Here is a 24,480-nt window from a genome sequence, read left to right as displayed (position 1 = left end):
TAATATGAACATAATTATTATTAACCTAAGAGTTATCATTAGTATCATTATTAACATGATTATTATAAATATTAACATTAATACTGATATTATTATTAAAATTATTATTACTATTATCATTATAATTTTTAATATCATTACTATTAAGGACTATCAAAATATTTATCAAAGTTATCACTATTACTAAAATTTTCATTAAGTTTATTATTATTATCAATATTATTATTACTATCATTATTATTATTAATATTTTCATATTAACAATATTATTATTACAATTAAACATTTCCTATATAAAAGTATATTTATTGCAACTATCATAATTTTACATATAATTATATGTATTAAAACTATTTATATAAAATTTTACATATAACAAATCATTGATTTTTAATATAATACTAATTATATATATACAAACTATAAAAAATATTATTTATTCATTATATAAGATGTAAAACTTAAGATATAATAAATATATTTGTTCCACTACAAGAATATGTTTTAATATATACATGACTAATATAGGTTCGTGAATCCGAGGCCAACGCTACTTTTGTTCAATGTCGTTATATGTATTTTTACTACAAAATACAGTTTGGTGAGTTCATTTGCTCCCTTTTACTCTTTACATTTTTGGGACTGAGAATAAATGCGTTGTTTTTACAACTGCTTTATTAAATGCTTTTGAAATATATTTTGAACTGCGAATACATGAAATGCTTTTATACATATTTGACGAGATAGACACAAGCAAAACATTCCTCAAATGAATTATTATGCAGACAGAAGTTCTGCGGATTATTATTGAATTATGTGGACATGATAATTGCCACCATTGAATTATGTGGACATGATAATTGCCACCAATTGATATGAATGTTATGTATCGAGAGAATGATTTTATATACAGGTTATGTGTATGTTATTTTTGTGCACGAGATATGTGTACAGTTACTAAGATTTATGAAAGATGATTTCGTACACGAGAAAGGTGTACTGTATTTAAAAGATATCGCATATACATTACAGGTGGGTATAGGATTCGGGCCCATTTGTACCATGCAAGATTTAAATATTATGGTCTATCAAAATGATGAATTTTATTGTTTTATGATAAACCTATGAACTCACCAACTTTTGGTTGACACTTGAAAGCATGTTTATTCTCAGGTATGAAAGAAACATTCCGCTGTGCATTTGCTCATTTTAAAGACATTATTTGGAGTCGATTATCGCAATGGAACCAGATGTTGGTGACTTCGTCCAGATGAATTAGGATGGGGTATGACAACTGAGGACTCTTTTGTAGTGAAACATCTAACTAGTCCCCTAGTACATTGTCGGTCCTAGACCATGCTAGTGTAGTCACCAAGCATATAAACTTCGTACGTGCACGCTGAAGCACAACGGTTGTTGTAAGCTATACCTATGCTAAGTAAGGCCATGTAACACGGTTAGTGTTGACTAGTACACTTCACCATAACGCGGTGTCAAGCATTGCACCCCGCTTGAGGGATTCTTGGTTAATTAAGGAACTGTTTGTTCGAACACATAAAGGATTGGACCGTTAGGATAACCCAATGTAGTCATGGAAGTCAGCTTGACTTGGCCATGGTGTTCTTTATGGTTGAACTCTTTTAAGGGCCTAAATATCTTTTAAACCAATCATTAACGAAAGCATCGAGCCACATCACGTCTCTCGGATATGGAAAACCATGTATTCTATTATACTTAAGAAAGTTTAGACCATTTTGATATGTTAATACGTCACCCAATCGAGTTGCTCAATTGGATGAGACGTCTGAACGTGTATGCATGTAGTCAGACTACACGGGCGTCGGGGGTAAGGGACGTTGCTGTCTATTCAGAATCTTCAAGCCTATCGCATTACCTAGTGACATGTCTTATGACATGGGCGTTTAGGACTAGTGTAGTAAAGACAAGGTCACTGCCTATCCATGAGCCAGCATTCCATAATACCGGCAAAGTAACTGATGAAATCATAGCATGCACTTGTTTTAGCTTTATCTGAATTACAAATTTTATCGTATTTACTTTACTTTATCTAGAAAACCCAAAATTAGGTAATCAACCACTACTCCTGCACCTTAGAATTATCTTAAGTTTTAGATATAGGTTCGATTCTACTGATATCTCAAAAATACGACTCTAGGTCATACTTCCCTTACTCATAATAAGGAGTAGTACGATTTAGGCCCCGCTAAATATAAATTTAAAACAAGTACCCTCCCTCTCAGTGGCTGACTCTGACGCGTTGCGACCTAACGACATTGCACGAAATAAAACCGTCCGTTTTGGTCATTGCAGTTATCCACTTCCGCGTATTGATGATCTATTTGACCAACTTCAAGGGTCAAGTGTCTACTCGAAGATTGATCTTAGGTCGGGTTATCATCAACTGAGAGTCAAGGAAACCGATGTTCTTAAGACTGCTTTTTGAACTCGTTATGGACAATATGAGTTTCTTGTAATGCCTTTTGGATTAACGAATGCTCCTGCTATATTCATGGATCTTATGAACCGTGTATGCAAGCCTTACCTTGACAAATTTGTGATTGTTTTCATTGATGATATCTTGATTTATTCCAAAAGTGAGAAGGAACATGAGCAACACTTGCGATTGATTCTTGATCTCTTGAGGAAGGAATAACTGTATGCCAAGTTCTCCAAGTGTGGATTTTGGTTACGAACCGTGCAATTTCTCGGACATGTAGTTGATAGTAAAGGTATACATGTCGATCCCGCGAAGATTACTGCTTTTCAAAACTGGGAAGTGCCTAAGAATGCGACGCATATTCGCCAATTTTTGGGACTTTCTGGTTATTACTGAAAGTTTATCAAGGATTTTTCTATTCTTGCCAAACCTCTCACGAAGTTAACTCATAAGGGGAAGAAATTTCAGTGGTTCGAAGAACAAGAGTCTGCATTTAAGGTTTTAAAAGAGAAGTTGACCACGACCCCGATCCTTTCATTACCTGATGGTATCGATGGTTTCGTAATCTATTGTGATGCCTCGAATCAAGCGTTTGGATGTGTGTTAATGCAACATAAAAAGGTTATTGCTTATGCATCTAGATAATTGAATAATCACGAGAAGAATTATACCACCCATGACCTGGAATTAGGAGCTGTGGTATTTGCATTGAAGATTTGGCGACATTATCTTTATGGAATCAAATTCACAATGTTCACGGATCATAAAAGCCTCCAGCACATCTTTAATCAAAAACAGCTAAATATGAGGCAAAGGAGATGGGTCGAGTTGTTGAAAGACTACGACTATGAGCTCAAGTATCATCCTGGTAAGGCAAATGTTATTGCCGATGCCCTTAGTAGAAAAGATCGTGTTAGCCCTATTCGAGTCCGAGCTTTGAATATGGTTATCCGAACGAATCTTACGACCCAAATCCGTGAAGCACAACTTGAAGCACTTAAGGAAGAGAATATGGGACAAGAAGGACTTAGGGGTCTTGAAAGCCAACTAGTGATTAAGGAAAATGGAACACGTTATTTCAACGGCCGGATTTGGGTTCCATCCTTCAGGAATCTACGAGAACTAGTGATAATGCTAAAAACGAACACATATTTCATAGCATTATCCTTCAAGAAAGACAAACTTTTAGTTGCTATTGTTCTATTTACAAGTGATATTCATTTAAATAATAAAAGGTGAAGACAAAAGACAGATTCGACGATTTGAAGACGCAAACGACCAAAAAGCTAAAAAGAACAAAGTACAAAGTACAAAGTACAATCAAAGTGGTTCAAATTATTGATGAGAAACGTCTAAAAATTACAAGAGTACGAGCCGCAAAACGCAAAGTACAAGATATTAAATTGTACGCAAGGACGTTCGAAAATCCGAAACCGGGACATGAACCAACTATCAACGCGCGATGCAACGGACCTAAAATTACAAGTCAACGATGCACAAGAATATAATATAATATATATAATTATATAAAATTATATATATTATATTATATATTAAAAATAAATACGAGCATCCCACGTTTAAAATGCAATGTGACCATGAAATGGCTGCCATGCGATCGCATGGCCATCCTGCCTAAATCCTATGCGATCGCATGGCACACAGTAGCATGTCAGGTCCTATAAATTGAAGCGTTTGGTCGACGAATTTTTACAATATAATTCAATCTCTCTTACTCTCTTAAATATATATTATATTTATATTTTAATTATAATTTTAATATTAAAGTTTAATAATAATAAGGTTATGGTAGCGAATGTTTTAAGTTTGTAAGTCGAAACTCTGTCCGTGTAACGCTACGCTATTAATACTCATTGTAAGTTATGTTCAACCTTTTTAAATTAATGTCTCGTAGCTAAGTTATTATTATGCGTATTTAAGCCAAAGTAATCGTGATGTTGGGCTAAATATTAAAGACGGGGTAATGGGGTTTTGTACCATAATTGGGGTTTGGACAAAAGAACGACACTTGTGGAAATTAGACTATGGGCTATTAATGGGCTTTATATTAACTAAACGACACCTCGTTAATTTAATATAAAGGTTACAATTTGACGTATCTATATATAACCACATACGCTTAATCGGGTACGGTGGGCGGGATATCCATAAATACCAATAATTGTTCATTTTACCAGACACGGGGATGGATTAATAGTCAATGGACTCGTTGAAACAAGGGTGGATTACATTCAAGGGTAATTGGTGTAATTGTTAACAAAGTATTAAAACTTTGGACTACACGCAGTCGAAAACCTGGTGTATTCATTAAACAAAGTATTAAGACCTTGTTACAGTTCAAATCCCCAATTAGTTGGAATATTTGACTTCGGGTATAAGGATAATTTGACGAAGACTCTTGCACTTTATAATTATGACTGATGGACTATTATGGACAAAACCGTATGGACATATCGAATAATCCAGGACAAAGGACAATTAACCCATGGCAATAAACTAAAATCAACACGTCAAACATCATGATTACGGAAGTTTAAATAAGCATAATTCCTTTATTTTATATCTCATCGCACTTTTATTTACTGTCATTTTATTTATCGCACTTTTAATTATCGTACTTTTTAATTATCGCAATTTTATTTATCGTCATTTTAATTATCGTACTTTTTAATTATCTTAATTTTATTTATCGTCATTTACTTTACGCTTTAAATTAAGTTATATTTATTTTTAATATTTTATATTAGGTTTTAATTGTGACTTAAGACATAAAATCGACAAACCGGTCATTAAACGGTAAAACCCCCTTTTTATAACAATAATAATACTACTTATATATTTTTATACAAATATAGTTTAAAATAAATATAGCGTTAAACTTGGCTAGCTCCCTGCGGAACGAACCGGACTTACTAAAAACTACACTACTTTACGATTAGGTACACTGCCTATAGTGTTGTAGCAAGGTTTAGGTATATCCACTTTATAAATAAATAAATAACTTGTGTAAAATTGTATCGTATTTAATAGTATTTTGTAACAAAAATATAACTATTTCGTATACACCTCGCATAACATCAAGTATTTTTGGCGCCGCTGCCGGGGAAGGCCGAATCGAAACACTATAAAAAAAATTAGTTTTTAAGATATTTTTGTAAAAATATAATATTTCTTATTTTGTAAAAAATATTTTGTTAAAAATACAAAAATATAAAAACATAAAAAATGTAATATATATATATATATATATATATATATATATATATATATATATATATATATATATATATATATATATATATATATATATAAGTGTGTAAAAAAATATATTTTATAAAGTATAAAAGTATTTTTCTTTAGTTTTAAATTTTTTTTATAAATATTATTTATATAAATTTAGTAATGAATATAAAGTAAAAAGTAAAAAAGTAAAAAAGTAAAAAAAAATTATAAAATAGAAATCGGGCCAAGTACTATAGCAGCCCAACTAATCAGGCCTGGTAGCTGGAGTCATGCGATCGCATGATAATATAACCTACACTTTATGCGATCGCATGGAGTGAGGTGACAGGTCTGAAACCTCAGACTTACGATTAGGGTTACGAATTAATTATTATAATTATTATTAATTGTTTAAGATTAGAGTTTTATTTTAATATAATTAGTTTAAGTTTAGTTTTAATTATTTATAAGTTTTAATTAGTTTTATTAATTTATAAATTAGTACTTTTATAAAATAATTATATAAAAATAATATTTTTATAAAAATAAGTAATTTTATCATTTTTTGTATCTTTTTATAAATTGAATCTTTTTATTAGTTTAATTCGTAATTTGTATTTTTCGTTCGTAATTAGTTTTAAGTCTAGTTTTTGCCGTAGTTATTTTTATTTCTAGATTTTTAGGCTTTGTCGTAAAATCCCTTAAGTGCTTTTTCTTTAGATTAAGACTTAGACGCTTTAGAAATTTACGACATCGCTTTTCGCTTTAGTTTTAATAGATTTTAGTGCCTATTAAGTTATTACCGTTTTGGATATAGAATTTTTTTAAGCTTTAATACCTTTAGACGCAACTTTTAATATTTAATCTTTAGACTTTTAAATTTCGAAGCTTTATTTTCTTATTTTTATTTCTCGACTGTTTGTTTTTCGACGATATTTTTCGACCTTTTATTTTTCGACGCGCTCTTTTTCTTTCTTATTTCTCGACGCTCTAGTTCTTAGGACATAGCATTTTTTTTATTATTTTCTTTAAATTTCGACGAAAAAAATTATTTTAAGTGATTAAATTGATAGACATCCAAAATTTTCTGGTTCGTAGTAATAGTTAGATTTGTTAGTGGCGAGTTGTGGGCTTCCCTTAAGTCCTTAAATTTATAGACATCCCTTAAGTCCTGGTTCGTAGTATAATTTTTTCTTTTATAACTAATAGGACATTCAGTGAATGCACCGAGCAAAACGTTCACCACCTTTCATACGTTCACTACCTGTAACTCGATCAAGACATCTAGCCAATATTGTCGCCGTTGATTTTTCTTTAGAATCGTCATCTAGTCAACCAAGTACTCCAATTCAAATTTCCGATAATCCATTTTTTGAACCCGACTTCATAATTGAGAATCCGGAGGATATTCAGGGACAATTCAGAGATCCTGAACCACCACAAATCACTCATTCAAAGATTATCGAGGAAGAAATCATTAAATCAGAATCTTCTAGTGATTCAGATTCAACAAATTCAATCATGAAAAATCTAGAACCTCTAAGTATGGAAGACAGGGCTAAACGCACTGGCCAAGGTCACGCAATTACTCAACCAGACATTAATGCACCAGATTATGAAATCAAATGACAAATCCTACACATGGTAACTAATCAATGCCAATTTAGTGGTGCGTCGAAGGAAGATCCAAACGAACATCTTCGAACCTTTAATAGGATCTGTACTCTATTTAAAATCAGAGAAGTTGAGGATGAACAGATATATCTCATGTTATTTTCCTGGACTTTAAAGGGAGAAGCCAAAGATTGGTTAGAATCGTTATCTGAAGGGGCGATTGATACATGGGATGTCTTAGTTGAAAATTTTCATAAACAATTCTTTCCGGCATCTAAAGCCGTGAGACTTCAAGGAGAAATTGTTACGTTTACGCAAAAGTCAAATGAAACTCTATATGAGGCATGGACAAGATTTGGAAAGTTGTTAAGAGGATGTCCTCAACATGGTTTAGACACTTATCAAATAGTACAAATATTCTACCAAGGATGCGACATTACTACACGAAAAGACATCGACATAGCAGCTGGTGGTTCCATTATGAAGAAAACCGCAACTGAAGCTTACAAAATTATTGATAATACTGCTTCCCACTCACATGAGTGGCACCAAGAAAAAGACATCGTTAGATCATCTAAAGCGGCTAGAGCCGATTCTAGCCATGACTTTGATTCCATTTCCGCAAAGTTAGATGCTTTTGAGAGATGAATGAAAAGATGACTAAAGATATTCACGCAATACGAATTAGTTGTGAGCAGTGTGGAGGACCACATTTGACAAAAGATTGTCTCAGTATTGAACAAACAATGGAACAAAGAGAGAATGTTTCATACATGAACCAAAGGCCTGGAAATAATTATCAAAGTAATTATCAACCGCCAAGACCAAACTACAATCAGAATTATAACCGAAATGTTCCATACAACAACCAATAAGGTCATAGCAATCAACAAGTATCCAATAATACTTACAATCAGCAAAGACCTATTTTTCAAAATAAACCACCACAAACCGATGATAAAAAGTCAAATTTAGAAGATATGATGTCGAAGCTAGTTGAATCTCAAACGCAGTTTTTCACATCTCAGAAACAAACGAATGAACAAAATGCTCAAGCATTTAGAAATCAACAAGCTTCTATTCAAAATCTGGAACAAGAATTAAGTAACCTAGCAAGGTTGATAGGTGAAAGAAAACCGGGGAGTCTACCTAGCGATACAAATGCTAACCCCCGGAATGAAACAGTTAAATCCATTACCACGAGAAGTGGTATTACACTTAAACTACCTGAAATACCTGAAATTTATGATGACACTATTCCGACTCCACAAGAACCACAATCTGAATAAGAGAAGGAAACAGAACCGGTAGTTGAAAAGATTAATGAAGAGACTACAGTTAAGGAAAAGCCTTATGTTAAACCATACCAACCACCACTTCCTTACCCTAGTAAAATGAGAAAAGAAAGACTTGAAGCCGAGCAATCCAAATTCTTGGATATGTTTAAACAAATAAATGTCAATCTTCCTTTCATTGATGTGATATCAGGAATACCAAGATATGCTAAATTTCTGAAAGATCTAATCACAAATAGAAAGAAAATGGAAGAACTCTCGGCTGTTACTATGAATGCTAATTGTTCTGCAGTACTGTTGAATAAACTACCAGAAAAATTATCAGATCCAGGAAGTTTCACAATTCCATGTTTTCTGGGTAGTCTTAGTTCAATAGAAGCATTGGCAGACTTAGGTGCTAGTATAAATTTAATGACGTATTCACTAAACGCTAAACTAGACCTTGGAGAATTAAAACCAACACGAATAAGCATACAAATAGCAGATCGATCAGTAAAATATCCTAGAGGGATAATGGAGAACATGCTAGTTAAAGTTGGTACTTTAGTATTTCCAGTAGATTTTGTTATTCTGGACATGAAAGAAGATTCTCGAGTTCCTCTTATATTAGGAAGACCATTCTTAAACACGGCTAAAGCAATAATAGACGTGTTCGGTAAGAAATTGACCCTAAGTATAGAGGACGAGAGTGTTACCTTTTCTGTTGATAGAGCCATGCAACAACCGCAATCTGCAGATGATACGTGTTATTATATTCAAACTATAGATTCACATGCAGAATTGTTAGAAGAATTTCTAGAATTACAAGGAACATGAGAATGTTCTTTAGGAGAAGGAACTGAATCAATTGATGAAGCTAAAATATTAGCCACACTCATGGCTAATGATTACGAACCAACAATAGAAGAAATTCAAATGCTAAAAGAGGAAGACAGATATCGATACAAATCATCGATAGAAGAACCACCGACATTAGAATTAAAGCCACTTCCAAACCATTTGGAATACGCTTATTTACATGGTGAATCTGAATTACCTGTAATAATATCGTCTTCTCTTACGGAAAATGAAAAATCTCAACTCATTTCTGTGCTAAAAGCTCATAAACCAGCTATTGCATGAAAGATTCATGATATTAAAGGAATAAGTCATTCGTATTGCACACATAAAATCCTTATGGAAGAAGGTCATAAAACCTATGTGCAACGCCAACGAAGACTAAATCCTAATATGCAAGATGTTGTTAAGAAAGAAACTATTAAACTGCTAGATGCAGGTTTAATTTATCCAATCTCTGATAGTCCATGGGTAAGCCCAGTTCAATGTGTACCTAAGAAAGGTGGCATGACTGTCATCACAAATGAAAAAAATGAGTTTATTCCTACTAGGACTGTAACGGGATGGCGAGTCTGTATTGATTATAGAAAATTAAATGACGCCACCAGAAAAGATCACTTTCCATTACCTTTCATTGATCAAATGTTGGAAAGGTTAACCGGAAATAGTTACTATTGTTTTCTTGACGGTTTTTACGGATATTTTCAAATTCCAATAGCACCCGAGGACCAAGAGAAAACCATGTTCATGTGCCCTTATGGTACTTTTGCTTACAAACGCATGCCATATGGACTTTGCAACGCCCCTGCAACCTTTCAAAGGTGCATGATGGCAATTTTTCACGACATGATAGAAGAATGCATGGAAGTATTCATGGATGACTTTTCAGTCTTCGGTGATACTTTTGAATCATGTCTAGTTAATCTTGAACGAATGCTTATTAGATGCGAACAATCAAATCTAGTTCTTAATTGGGAGAAATGCCATTTCATGGTTAAAGAAGGCATCGTTCTTGGTCATAAAATTTCAAAGAAAGGAATTGAAGTGGATAGAGCTAAAGTAGATGTAATTGCTAAACTTCCACATCCCACCAATGTTAGAGGAGTTAGGAGTTTTCTAGGGCATGCCGGTTTTTACCGACGTTTCATAAAAGATTTTTCTAAAATTGCCACTCCTATGAATAAACTCCTAGAAAAGGATGCTCCATTCATCTTTTCGGATGAATGCATTGATATTGCTCAAAATAGACATATCATTAGTCGCAATATCAAGTCATATCGTCCTTTATTTCATACGAATTTATAATATATCCATTTATATTCCGTTGTATTGTAATTAAGCATAGAATCATTGTATACTTGAAGAAATGTTGAAGATAATGAATGAAACAACTCAAAGATCAAAACCAGAACAAGAAACGAAGAAACAGAAAACTGAAAGCTACAGTGCGCGCCGCGCACTGACCGCGCACACCACCACGCACTCCAACATTTGATCAGAACATTTAAGTAAAATGGAAACCAGAGAGCGCCCCGCGCAAGTTCAACAGAGCGCGCCGATCACTACAGTGCGCACCGCGCACGTCCTCCGTGCACGATCCCCTTTTTCGTCTGTAAAGTAGATCTGAGACGTGTAATCGAGCTGTAAAGTAAAAGGTGGTAGGTGGCTAGTGCGCCCCGCGCACCTACTTTTGTGCGCGCCGCGCACGCTGGCTTTTCCAGCTATATTCTTCCTTTTTAAGCCCCTTTCCAGCTTCATTCTTCAGACACCATTACACAGTCATTTTTAGAGGCAGAGGTTACGATTCAAGGTGATCCTTGGAGTAATCCAGGATCACCTAATCCATCATTTCAATCCGGATTCAAGAATCATCAGGATCATCATCCAAGATTCATATCAAAGGTCGATTCTTGTTATCACAATGAATTCTATCTTTATTTCCAGTTTGTTATTGTCTTTAAATATGATTGTTAGCTAGTTCTTTTTATGCTTGTCTAGATTAATAACCGAGATGTTGATTGTTACTTTAGTTGATTGATTGTTCTTAAGTATGATAGTTTGATGTTTGAATACAAGAACCATTCTTGTTAAGTTTAATCTTTTCGATTCAATTAGTTAGTATACTTGTTCAACTAAGAAACACCATCTTGCTGATTTAGTATATTGATTTGCACCTAGTGACAAGTGTTTGCCCGTCTTTTACCAAAAGGGGTAAGTTGCGTTCAAACGGTTAATCTATATAGGAATGTAAGAACGACTCTTGTAGATACTTTCGGATAGCTTAATTGATATATGTAGTTGTCTAGGAGAATGATCAATTCCCTAGATTCTGTTATCCATATTTTCATTACTCGATTCCATATAACTAATCGGTGTTAGTAATTTGTCTTATCTAGTGACGTTTATAGGGATCTTATTACCACACTTGATTGATTACTTGGGTTGGGTGAATTGAACATTTAACCGGACCAAGGGAATGAACTAAGCTAAACCATTAGTTGACATAGGAGTTGATCATGATCAATACACCATTGACTTGATCATTCTTCAAGTCTTTAGACTAGTTGAATTAGTTGATTACAAATAGGAGGTCTTAGATGACAAGAACATCACTTGCGTTGTGTAATCCCGTTTGAGTGTTTGCGCAAGACTACTCTTGGTAAACCGATTAATTAGTTCTCGTGCATAGTCAATCAATCCGGTCTTAATCCTAAAACAACAATCAACAATCGAGGGTAAAAAGTCTAGACGAGCATATTTGTTAAATTTGATATAAAAACTATCTTTCATCTTCATAAACCTAAAATACCAAAAATATTGTCTTTAAACTTATTCCTTTATTGATTTGCCCATCGTTAAAGGGCAACTCAATATCTTGTACTTGTTTGATTTCATTTATTTTAGCTTAATCACAATTTAGTTTATACAATCTTAATTTGCACATATAACTGTCCTTGGAACGATACACGGATTTTACCATTATCTATACTACTACACGATCGGGTACACTGCCCGTTAGTGTGTGTAATCTTTAAAACCGGTATTTTCCATACAACAATTCATATACCACTTTTGGCACATCATGCATCAAATCTTTTAATATTCTTAAAGAAAAACTCACTAATGCGCCGATCATGATAACTCCAAATTGGAATCTACCATTTGAACTTATATGCGATGCAAGTGATTTTACAATGAGAGCCGTTTTAGGACAAAGGATTGAAAAATGATTTCAACCTATTTATTACGCTAGTAAGACGTTACAAGGAGCACAAACGAACTACACAACTACTGAAAAAGAACTCCTTGCTATTGTCTTTGCTTTTGACAAATTTCGTTCATATCTCGTTCTAGCAAAAACGGTGGTCTATACTGACCATTCTGCTCTTAGATACCTATTTTCAAAACAAGATGCCAAACCACGATTAATCCGTTGGATCTTACTCTTACAAGAGTTCGATATTGAAATACGAGACAAAAAGGGAGCAGAAAATCTCGCAGCTGATCATCTTTCTCGTCTTGAAAATCCCGAATTAGAAGTTCTAAATGAATCGGCCATACAAGATAACTTTCCTGATGAATATCTTTTGAAGATCGATTATAATGAAATTCCATGGTTTGCAGACTATGCAAACTACTTAGTATGTGGATTCCTTGAAAAAGGGTTGTCGTACCAAAAACGAAAGAAATTTTTTAGTGATATAAAACACTATTTTTGGAAAGATCCACATTTGTTTAAAAGTTGTCCCAATGGAATAATCTGCCGATGTGTATTCGGGGATGAAGCTAGTTAAATCTTAAACCATTGTCACACAGGACCAACAGGAGGGCATTATGGGCCTCAACTTACAGCAAGAAAAGTCTACGATGCTGGATTTTATTGGCCTACAATTTTCAAAGACGTGCACCTTCTTTGTAAATCCTGTGATGCATATCAAAGGGCCTAAAAAATAAGTCAACGTGATGAAATACCACAAAATATCATTCAAGTATGTGAAGTATTTGACGTTTGGGGTATTGACTTTATGGGTCCATTTCCAAAATCTCATAATAATCTATACATTCTCGTTGCCATTGATTATGTATCTAAATGGACGAGCACAAGCTCTCCCAACTAACGATGCACGAGTCAACTTCTTAAAACGTCTTTTTGCAAGGTTTGAAACACCGAAAGCTTTAATAAGTGATCGGGTACTCATTTTTGTAATAATCAACTTGAGAAAGTTCTCAAAAGATATGGAGTAACTCATAAAATCTCAACCGCTTATCATCCTCAAACAAGTGGACAAGTTGAAAATACCAACCGAGCATTAAAACGTATTCTAGAGAAAACCGTAGGATCAAATATAAAGGAATGGTCCATGAAATTGGAGGATGCACTATGGGATTTTAGAACAGCCTACAAAACTCCAAATGGAACCACACCTTTTAGACTCGTTTACGGAAAAGCATGTCACCTTCCAGTAGAAATTGAGCACAAAGCATTTTGGGCTTTGAAGACATGTAATCTTGATTTGCATGAAGTCGGACGTCTAGGATTAAGTCAATTAAATGAATTAGAATAGTTAAGACATGAAGCATATGAAAATTCGTTAATCTATAAAGAAAGAACGAAGAAATGGCATGATAAAAGAATCAGAAGTTCAAAAGAATTTAAGGAAGGAGACAGAGTCCTTCTTTTCAATTCACGATTCAAGCTATTTCCTGGAAAATTGAAATCTAGATGGTCTGGACCATTCATAGTCAAAAGAGTTTTCCCATATGGAACAATAGAATTAATAAATTCAAATGGGATTGAATTTAAAGTTAATGGTCACAGAGTTAAATATTACATACATGGTCCGATGGAAGTTGACAATGAAGTTAATCACAATTTCGACACCACATCTAACTAAGTGTGGGGAGAATCAAGTCTTTTTAAGGATAATATATATTTTTGTTAGAGTTAGATTTTCTGTTTTCGTGTAGTTCTCGAGAATGGAATCCGAATGGTCTTTCCCTAGCAGACCCTAAAGAACTAGTCTTCTCCCTCAATTCTGAATTTTTAATTTTTTTTAGGTTTTACGAGATGAAGAATTCCTTTGATTTGAACCATGGTCTACTACTACACGCTTTGATTACTAAACGTAATACTAACATCTTCCCGAGTGAACTGGTATCATTCATAAGAGGCAAAATGGACGAAGTGAGGAGAGAACTCAGGAACAATCATAATAAGATACATTTTGGTAAAGGAAAATCAAAATCCGCAACAAAAAGAAGAGCACGACACCTTGAAAGATGTCATAAATGCGGAAAATGGTCACACGAAGGTAAATGTTCGAAAAATCAAACATATTCAAATACCGAATTTGTTACTCTATGCAAAGAAGGACCATTTATATGTTTAAAAGAAAAGTTATTGAAGAATCGAGGTTACGCTTACGTAGCTATGGAGAACAAAATCACACGACTCTCCTATGAGTCGGCTAAAGCAGGTCTCTGAGAATTCTTTCTCACAGGTAAGTATGTACAGTTTTTATTTTTTTATTTTATTTTCATTGTTTTTAACCTTTTGATAATAAACACTGAATCGTTCGCTATAAAGTATTAAATTGATATTCAATAAAATTAGGTATGCGAAACCGAAATTATTGATATTATACAAAAATTTATTACATCACTGCGAAATTTACCGTTTATTCATAAGGTATAAATATCTTTAATCAATCAATCCAAAATATTTCAGAAATTCGTCAGGAGTAAAACTAGGTAATATAGCCGAAATTACTTTACCCAAAAGAGGGACGTATATTTTTGTTAATATTTGATTGATTAAAATGGGATAAAAGACCAAAAAGATTTTTAATTTTATTTTTATCTTGTTTTTAGAATTAATATATAAATATTAAATTATTATTGTAAATTTTTAAAATCAATATATTTAAGTTTTTGAATATTTTAAAAATTAATATTTTCAATATAAGTTTGTAAAATTAATGTATAAAAATATTAATAATATTAATATGAATTTTTAATTTTATGCATTTTAAATTTAAGTTTGGTGTGAATTTAAAAACAAAAATGTACTTTATTTCATTAAGTTAAAATATAATTTCTAAAATTCATCGTAAGTTGAAGACTAGGTCATGGAACCGAAATTGCTTTACCCGAGGGCGGGACGAGAACTTTTATTATCATTATTTTTAATCTTGTAGATCTAAAATATGCCAAAAATATTTAAAAAAATCCAAAAATCTTTGCTTTTAAAACAACGCTTTAAAATGACAAATTTATAAAATTTTGTCGAGGGACGAACTAGGACAACGATCCGAAATGCCCTCATTCTTAAAAGAAACAAATTTTTAAAAATTAATTTAATTATTTGTTTTATAAGTTAAAGATTTTTATAAAAAAAAAAAAATACCAGACCCCATACGATCGCATGGGGTTTACACTGTAAATCCATGCGATCGCATGGCCTAGAAAAACTGGACATAATCAAAAAGGTCAGCGAGCTGTTCTGCCTTATCACAACACACACACACACAAACACGGAAACACTCTAAAAAACACCCCAAAAATCTTTATTTTTTCACCAAAATCAACCAAATTTCTTGCAATAATCCGCTATAATCATGCCTATATTCAGATGGGGAGGCAGGAAGGTGAAGATTTCACCCTTAAAACTCTTTAAATTCGAATTTTAGTGTTCTTGAGCTAAGTTTTACCTAATTTGATTTTGATAATTTTCAGTGTAATTAGAGTTAAATTGTTAGTATATTATGCATGTATAACCTAGATTGATGCTATTTGTCATGATTTGAAGCCTTAAACTTCAAAAATTTTAGAAATCTAGGGTTTGTGTTCTTGAGCAATTTGGGGATTTGATATAAACAAGTTATGGCCGATTTTTGTCATAAATTAGTGCTAAATTAAGTAGTATAACATGTTTAGGTAGCTAAATGATCCAAACTTTGATCCTAAACATGATTTTTGAGAATTAAAGTGGACTTTTTAAGTCTAAAATTCATGAACTTGATTAATTTGATATAAATACCATTTGAAACTTGTTTAATTGATAGTAATGATTATTTTGACATGTTATTTGAGATAAAAGCTTATGAACTTTGTAAACATTTTCATATATGATTATTTGAAAATGTGTAGAATTGATAAAAAAAATGAAAATGAGTATAAGTTTAATATGGATTAAACATGTTATTGTAATTGTTTTAATTTTGCTAACACTAATGCATATTTGGATGCACAAATTTTGTGTTTATTGTGTTTTGCAGAGAAATACAGATACAGACGATGCATCATCGTCTAGGAAACCTGATCCGAAACCACAGCCAGAGATGCAATATCATGAACCGGAGCACCAACCTGAACAACAACAACATTATGATCAACACGTGCCATACTATGAGCCGGAGCCACAATTTTTTATTGCCTACGTAGTATTTTCTGTTCACCATATAATAGAACACCCAACAATTCATGAAGAACAGTTGCATCCCAATTTAAGGATTGATAGAAGTTTGAGAGATTACCCGAAGTACCAAAGTAACAAATTTAAGCTTTGGATCAAAAATGTAGAAGTACCAAGGGTAATAGATTGGGAGCCTTTAGAAAGGGTCTACCTAGCTAACCCAGTTAGGCAGCATCTAATCCAAAGGTATGGCAGCTCTTCTTTTACTGATTGGGCTCGTTTATTTACCACTCGTAGGCCTGTATATAAAGAGTGGTGTGTTGAGCTAATGAGTACTATAGCTTTTAATAAAGATGTAGATAGGTTAGATGATAATAGTTTTCTTAGATTTTTACTTGGCCGTAGGATGTCCATGCTGGATATGGCCAGGGCTTTACAGATTTACACTCCCGCTGAATTACTATCACCTGATTGTACAAATTTGATTTATCATGGTGAGCGGGTAGATAGAAATTTTGACGCTAACGCCATCTGGAGGCGTATGTCAAATTTTAATGTGTTTACGCGGGGAGGAAGACACTCCTATTTAGATATTAATAAAGCCGAGCTTCGTATAATAAATAGATTCTTAGCAAACTCGATTACACAAAGAGGTAACAACAAGGAGAAAATGACCCTACACGATTTATTTTACCTTAAGTGCATTCGAAACACTAGAAGCTTTGTTAATATTCCCTAATGTGTTGGTTTTTATCTGTCCAAAATGGTGGAAGGAATACAAGAAGGGGGAATAATAGGAGGAGGTATTTTTGTTACTCTCATTGGAGAGTATTTAGGTGTAGATAGGGATTAAGGGGATCCGATGATGGTATGTAGGGAACATGATGAGACTTTAGGTTTGCAAGTCTATCAAGGTGCAAAGGTATTGACTAGGAGATGCAATCAGGCAGTACAATATCAGGGCCGCCATCCACAGGTAGAGAGGGGTTTAGATGAGGAGATAGTGGAAGTGGATGACATTAGGGATGTCATTAGGGATAGTGCTACTGACATTTTCCAGCGTATAGATGAGGTAGAAATGAATAATGAGGATAGGCATCGTCGGTGTGAGCCAGCTATCATATCAGGTACCAAATAACTACATCCCGACTCGACCTACTTACTATCCACCGCATCAGCCCGACATGCGACCACCCTATGACCTGTACAAACCCAATCAAGCATATTAGAACACCTATCACCAACCATGGAACCCGAACGACAATATGAACTAGAACCCCTATCCAAATCAATAGTGTTCCATTGGTGATGTCTTCTCTTTTATTATTTTTATCTATTTTAACATTTTGATACTTTAATGTAATGTTGAATATTTTTATTATTTTGTACTAATATTTCATTTTTGTAATTTGAAAATGGGATATTAAGTCCCATTTCAAATTACCATGCATGTTTATATTTGTATTGTATGTATTTTATATCATGTACACAACAGGGTAAAACAGCACATTTTCAAAGACTGTCATTAAGTTCAGCAAAAGCTATTATTTTTAACGACAAAACGAAAAACAAGTGTGATGTAACAACAGACGGAATGAATAAATGATGTGCACCATTTATCATTCAACACAAACAACAATATGTTTGGAAACTTTGGTAAAATTTAATCATTTTTCTACGCTAATCACCCTCAATAATTTAAATTGTTACTGATTTCTTGCATATGAGGGCATTGCAAGATCTTAAGTGTGGGAAGGGATTAAATTATTTCGGTTTTAAAATTTTTTAACTTATACACTTGGTTACCATTAAAAATACTAGTAACGCAGTAGTTGTATTAGAATCTAGTGCTCTCTGATAATAAAGAACAGCCGAAATTATTTATCAACTAAATGAACTCAAAATCATGTTTATACATATTTATGAACGATAAAACTAGGTGTTAACACCGAAATTATTGTTACCTCGGAAAGGACATAAATTGAGAAACAACTCAAAACGCTTGAATTCATTTAAAATGGAATAAAGGAGAATAAAAAGGCAAAGAACGAAAAATAAAAGCCAAGTGTGGGAAAAATTTACCAAGTTATTTAGAACATATATCACATATTTTTGTACAAATAATTGAAGATACTTTTGTTTTGGACGATATTAATCAGTTTTACCCAGTTTATTGTAATATAAATGGAATTTAAAAGGAAGTAAAGTCTTCCGAGAAAAAGGCACGCGTTTCTTGATTTAGGTCAGGAAGTTGTCGTCCAGACCAGTTGTAGAGTCTACGAAAAACCTTGAAAGGTTTTCTCAAAAATCAGCTAGAAATCCACGGACCTCAGTATCAAACAGGGTTGCCAAGTGGTCAGACTTATCTTAACCATGAGAGGATCTGTCTCGTACAATGGGGGGCACCGTGCAAATTAGCTTATAAGACTAATAATCAGATCCCCAGAAAGGATAATCTCCTTAAAAATTAAAAATCAGCTTTTAAGACTGATATTACTCAATCCTTGGGATTGACCTTAAAGATTGAGAATTACAAACTCATGAAATTCGATGATATATAAACTCGAGCTTGAACGAGAAAATATTTTGATCAAATTACAAACCGATTTGTTTTCTGAAAACCCTATTTTCAATGCGTTCATTACCATTGAACGTAAAATCCTAGGAATTCACCTAGAATTCATTTGTCACCTGAACCAAATCGGGTGTCAACCGTAAGAACGGTGGTTTCATAGCATGGTCGGAGACAGGACCTTGTGCCAGACCGAAAAATTATAGGGTGATCTTTACTATTGCTCCTATAAATGATAGTAATTGCATCCGACACGATATAGACCATAATCAAAAGCATGTCACGGGACATTGCCTTAACAGTTGCTTGTTCAACGCTTTTCTTTACAATCGGACGTTAGTTTACTGAAAGGAAATATACGGAGCAATTATACTGGATGTGTTGCTTTCCTAATACAAAGTTAGCAAGTGGGTGACACAAAACCATAAGTTTTGAGCTAAAATTTTCAAATCTGAAACCCACAAAAGCCACAAAAACAATTTGCAAACACCGGTGAAGGGTTATTCCGGAAAACTTATCTAGGGTAAAAGCTAGATGGAATTTTCAAAAGATCAAATGTTTTCATAAAGATCCAATTTCCTAAAGGATCTAAATTTTCATAGTCATGTGGGACTGTAAATCACATCGTTACTACCATTGTTCATACCGCCGTATTAAAATCACTGATGTACAAAATGTGAAGAATAAAGAAGTGATTCTAGTAAAGTTATATTCAAGTTCTATATTGCTTGAGGACAAGCAATGCTCAAGTGTGGGAATAGTTGATAATGCTAAAAACGAACACATATTTCATAGCATTATCCTTCAAGAAAGACAAGCTTTTAGTTGCTATTGTTCTATTTACAAGTGATATTCGTTTAAATAATAAAAGGTGAAGACAAAAGACAGATTCGACGATTTGAAGATGCAAACGACCAAAAAGCTAAAAAGTACAAAGTACAATCAAAGTGGTTCAAATTATTGATGAGAAACGTCTAAAAATTACGAGAGTACAAGCCGCAAAATGCAAAGTACAAGATATTAAATTGTACGCAAGGACGTTCGAAAATCCAGAATCGGGACATGAACCAACTATCAACGCGCGACGCAACGGACCTAAAATTATAAGTCAACGATGCACAAGAATATAATATAATATATATATAATTATATAAAATTATATATATTATATTATATATTAAATAAATACGAGCAGCCCACGTTTAAAATGCAATGTGACCAGGAAATGGCTGCCATGCGATCACATGGCCATCTTGCCTAAATCCCATGCGATCGCATGGCACACTGTAGCATGTTACGTCCTATAAATGGAAGCGTTTGGTCGACGAATTTTTACAATATAATTCAATCTCTCTTACTCTCTTAAATATATATTATATTTATATTTTAATTAAAATTTTAATATTAAAGTTTAATAATAATAAGGTTATGATAGCGAATGTTTTAAGTTTGTAAGTCGAAACTCTGTCCGTGTAACGCTACGCTATTAATACTCATTGTAAGTTATGTTCAACCTTTTTAAATTAATGTCTCGTAGCTAAGTTATTATTATGCTTATTTAAGCTGAAGTAATCGTGATGTTGGGCTAAATATTAAAGACGGGGTAATTGGGTTTTGTACCATAATTGGGGTTTGGACAAAAGAACGACACTTTTGGAAATTAGACTATGGGCTATTAATGGGCTTTATATTAACTAAACGATACCTCGTTAATTTAATATAAAGGTTACAATTTGACGTATCTATATATAACCACATACGCTTAATCGGGTACGGTGGGCGGGATATCTATAAATACCAATAATTGTTCATTTTACTGGACACAGGGATGGATTAATAGTCAATAGACTCGTTGAAACAGGGGTGGATTACATTCAAGGGTAATTGGTGTAATTGTTAACAAAGTATTAAAACCTTGGACTACACGCAGTCGATAACCTGGTGTATTCATTAAACAAAGTATTAAGACCTTGTTACAGTTCGAATCCCCAATTAGTTGGAATATTTGACTTCGGGTATAAGGATAATTTGACGAAGACTCTCGCACTTTATAATTATGACTGATGGACTATTATGGACAAAACCGTATGGACATATCGAATAATCCAGGACAAAGGACAATTAACCCATTGCAATAAACTAAAATCAACACGTCAAACATCATGATTACGAAAGTTTAAATAAGCATAATTCCTTTATTTTATATCTCATTGCACTTTTATTTACTGTCATTTTATTTATCGCACTTTTAATTATCGTACTTTTTAATTATCGCAATTTTATTTATCGTCATTTTAATTATCGTACTTTTTAATTATCGTAATTTTATTTATCGTCATTTACTTTACGCTTTAAATTAAGTTATATTTATTTTTAATATTTTATATTAGGTTTTAATTGTAACTTAAGACATAAAATCGACAAACCGGTCATTAAACGGTAAAACCCCCTTTTTTATAACAATAATAATACTACTTATATATATATTTATACAAATATAGTTTAAAATAAATATAGCGTTAAACTTGGCTAGCTCCCTGTGGAACGAACCGGACTTACTAAAAACTACACTACTTTACGATTAGGTACACAGCCTATAGTGTTGTAGCAAGGTTTAGGTATATCCACTCTATAAATAAATAAATAACTTGTGTAAAATTGTATCGTATTTAATAGTATTTCGTAATAAAAATATAACTATTTCGTATACACCTCGCATAACATCAACTAGTGTTGGATGAAGCACATAAGACCAGATATTCTATTCATCCAGGCTCAAGTAACATGTATCACGACGTGAAGGAATTTTACTGGTGGCCTAATTTGAAATCTGACATTGCCGAGTATGTGAGCATGTGTCTGACTTGTTTGAAGGTAAAAGTCGAGCATCAGAAGCCGTCTGGTTTACTTCAACAACCGGATATTCCGCAGTGGAAGTGGGAATGTATCGCTATGGACTTCAACACTAAATTTACAAGGACTTCTAGTGGCAATGATTCTATATGGGTCATAGTGGATCGTCTTACTAAATCTGCACAGTTCTTACCGATCAAGGAAACTGATAAACTGGAGAAATTGTCGCAAATTTATATTAAGGAGATAGTTTCACGTCATGGGGTTCCTATCTCTATCATCTCTGATCGCGACAGTTGATTCACTTCTAGATTATGGAAATCTCTACAATCTGCTCTTCAAACTCAACTCGATATGAGCACTGCTTATCATCCGTAAACTGACGGACAAAGTGAGCGGACTATTCAAACCTTGGAAGATATGCTCCGCGTGTACGTCATTGACTTTAGCAAGGGCTGGGATAAGCACCTACCCTTGGTAGAGTTTTCTTACAACAATAGCTATCATGAAAGTATCAAGGCTGCGCCTTTTGAAGCCTTGTATGGGCTGAAATGTAGATCCCAACTGTGCTGGGATAAGTTAGAGGACAGACAATTGACTGGTCCTGAAATCATTCATGAAACTACCGAGAAGATTGTTCAGATTAAGAAACGATTGGAAACTGCTCACTGCTGACAGAAAAGCTATGCTGATAATCGTCGGAAATCTTTGGAATTCCAAGTTGGTGATAAAGTTATGTTAAAAGTATCCCCTTGGAAGAGCGGTGTTCGTTTTGGCAAAAGGTGTAAACTAAGTCCACATTTCGTTGGACCTTTTAAGATTATTGAAATAATTGGTCTCGTGGCTTATCAATTAGAACTACCTACCGAGCTTAGTAATGTGTATAACGTATTTCATGTCTCAAATCTGAAGAAGTGTCTCACTGATGAACCTCTGGTTGTTCCTTTGGATGATATCCGCATTGATGAAACAATGCATTTTGTTGAAGAATCTGTTGAAGTTATGGATCCTGAGGTAAAGCGTTTGAAACAAAGTAATATTCCTATTGTTAAGATCTGTTGGAATTCACGAAGAGGCCCCGAATATACCTGGGAACGTGAAGACCAGATGAGACGGAAATATCCCCACCTTTTATCAACCGCTGTTGCAACCGAGAAGCCTGCCTGAAACTTCGGGACGAAGTTTCCTTTAACGGGGAGGTACTATAACAACGCTCATTTTTCAACTTCTGTATTTACTAATCTACCCTTCGTTTCAACCTATAAGTTAACTCGTAGGGTTGTTATTAGGAACGACGAAGTAAAAATAAGTGTAAATAGAAAGTTTATAAAGTCATAAAGTTATAAATTAATATTATATATGTATAAGTATAAGTATATAATTAAAGTTAAAATAAAGTTTAATATGTAAATAAGTAATAAGGAGATAAATTGTAATTAAATAACATATGTAAAATATTTATGAGTTGATTAATATGAAGTGTTTTATATAAAAAAATATAATATATGTATACAAGCCGTGTATATATATATATATATATATATATATATATATATATATATATATATATATATATATATATATATATATATATATATATATATATATATATATATATATATATTAATTATATATAGATTAAATTAAATCAAATAAAATAAATAATATAATAATAATGATAATAATAATAATATTAATAACAATAATAAATGTAACCAATTAATATTCAAATTAATTTTACACATAAATGAGAGCTTTTCAACCTTCCTCCATTTAATAAAGAAAAATATATTTTTTTATTTAAACGTTTGGTATTTCCATTTTTTTGTGTATAAATAGGAGCATAACACTTCATTTTTTCCTACCACTCCAAAAACTCATAAACAAATTCTCTCAAAATATCCAGCCATTTTTTTTTTAAGAATTCGGCTCTAGGTACTTTTATTTTTATTTTTATGTTTTCAATTTTATATTTATTTTATATACCGATTATACATATAATCTTGGAAAATTCATAAAAGCTTCTAAAATTCGAAATAAATCTGGAAAATTTATGAACAACTTAATAATGATTTTTTAAAAATAAACCTTGATTTTTATAAATTAATTTCGAATTTTTAAATGGTTTTATTAACCGAAACTGTTTTATAAAAAGGATTATTATAAAAAACTGTTTAATTAATTCATAAATTTA

General features: G+C 32.9%; 1 non-coding gene across 1 annotated transcript; it reads right to left on the bottom strand.

Annotated features, from left to right (window-relative positions):
- Positions 1-7,600: 7,600 nt before the first annotated feature.
- On the bottom strand, positions 7,601-7,707 carry LOC139903509 (small nucleolar RNA R71). Its single transcript, XR_011778324.1, has one exon. It is a non-coding gene; the product is annotated as a small nucleolar RNA R71 (small nucleolar RNA).
- Positions 7,708-24,480: the final 16,773 nt, after the last annotated feature.

Source organism: Rutidosis leptorrhynchoides, chromosome 3 (assembly GCF_046630445.1).
Source record: "Rutidosis leptorrhynchoides isolate AG116_Rl617_1_P2 chromosome 3, CSIRO_AGI_Rlap_v1, whole genome shotgun sequence".
Taxonomy (NCBI): Eukaryota; Viridiplantae; Streptophyta; class Magnoliopsida; order Asterales; family Asteraceae; genus Rutidosis; species Rutidosis leptorrhynchoides.
The sequence above is the reverse complement of the archived record's forward strand: the minus strand, read 5'-3'. Positions and strand labels throughout refer to the sequence as shown.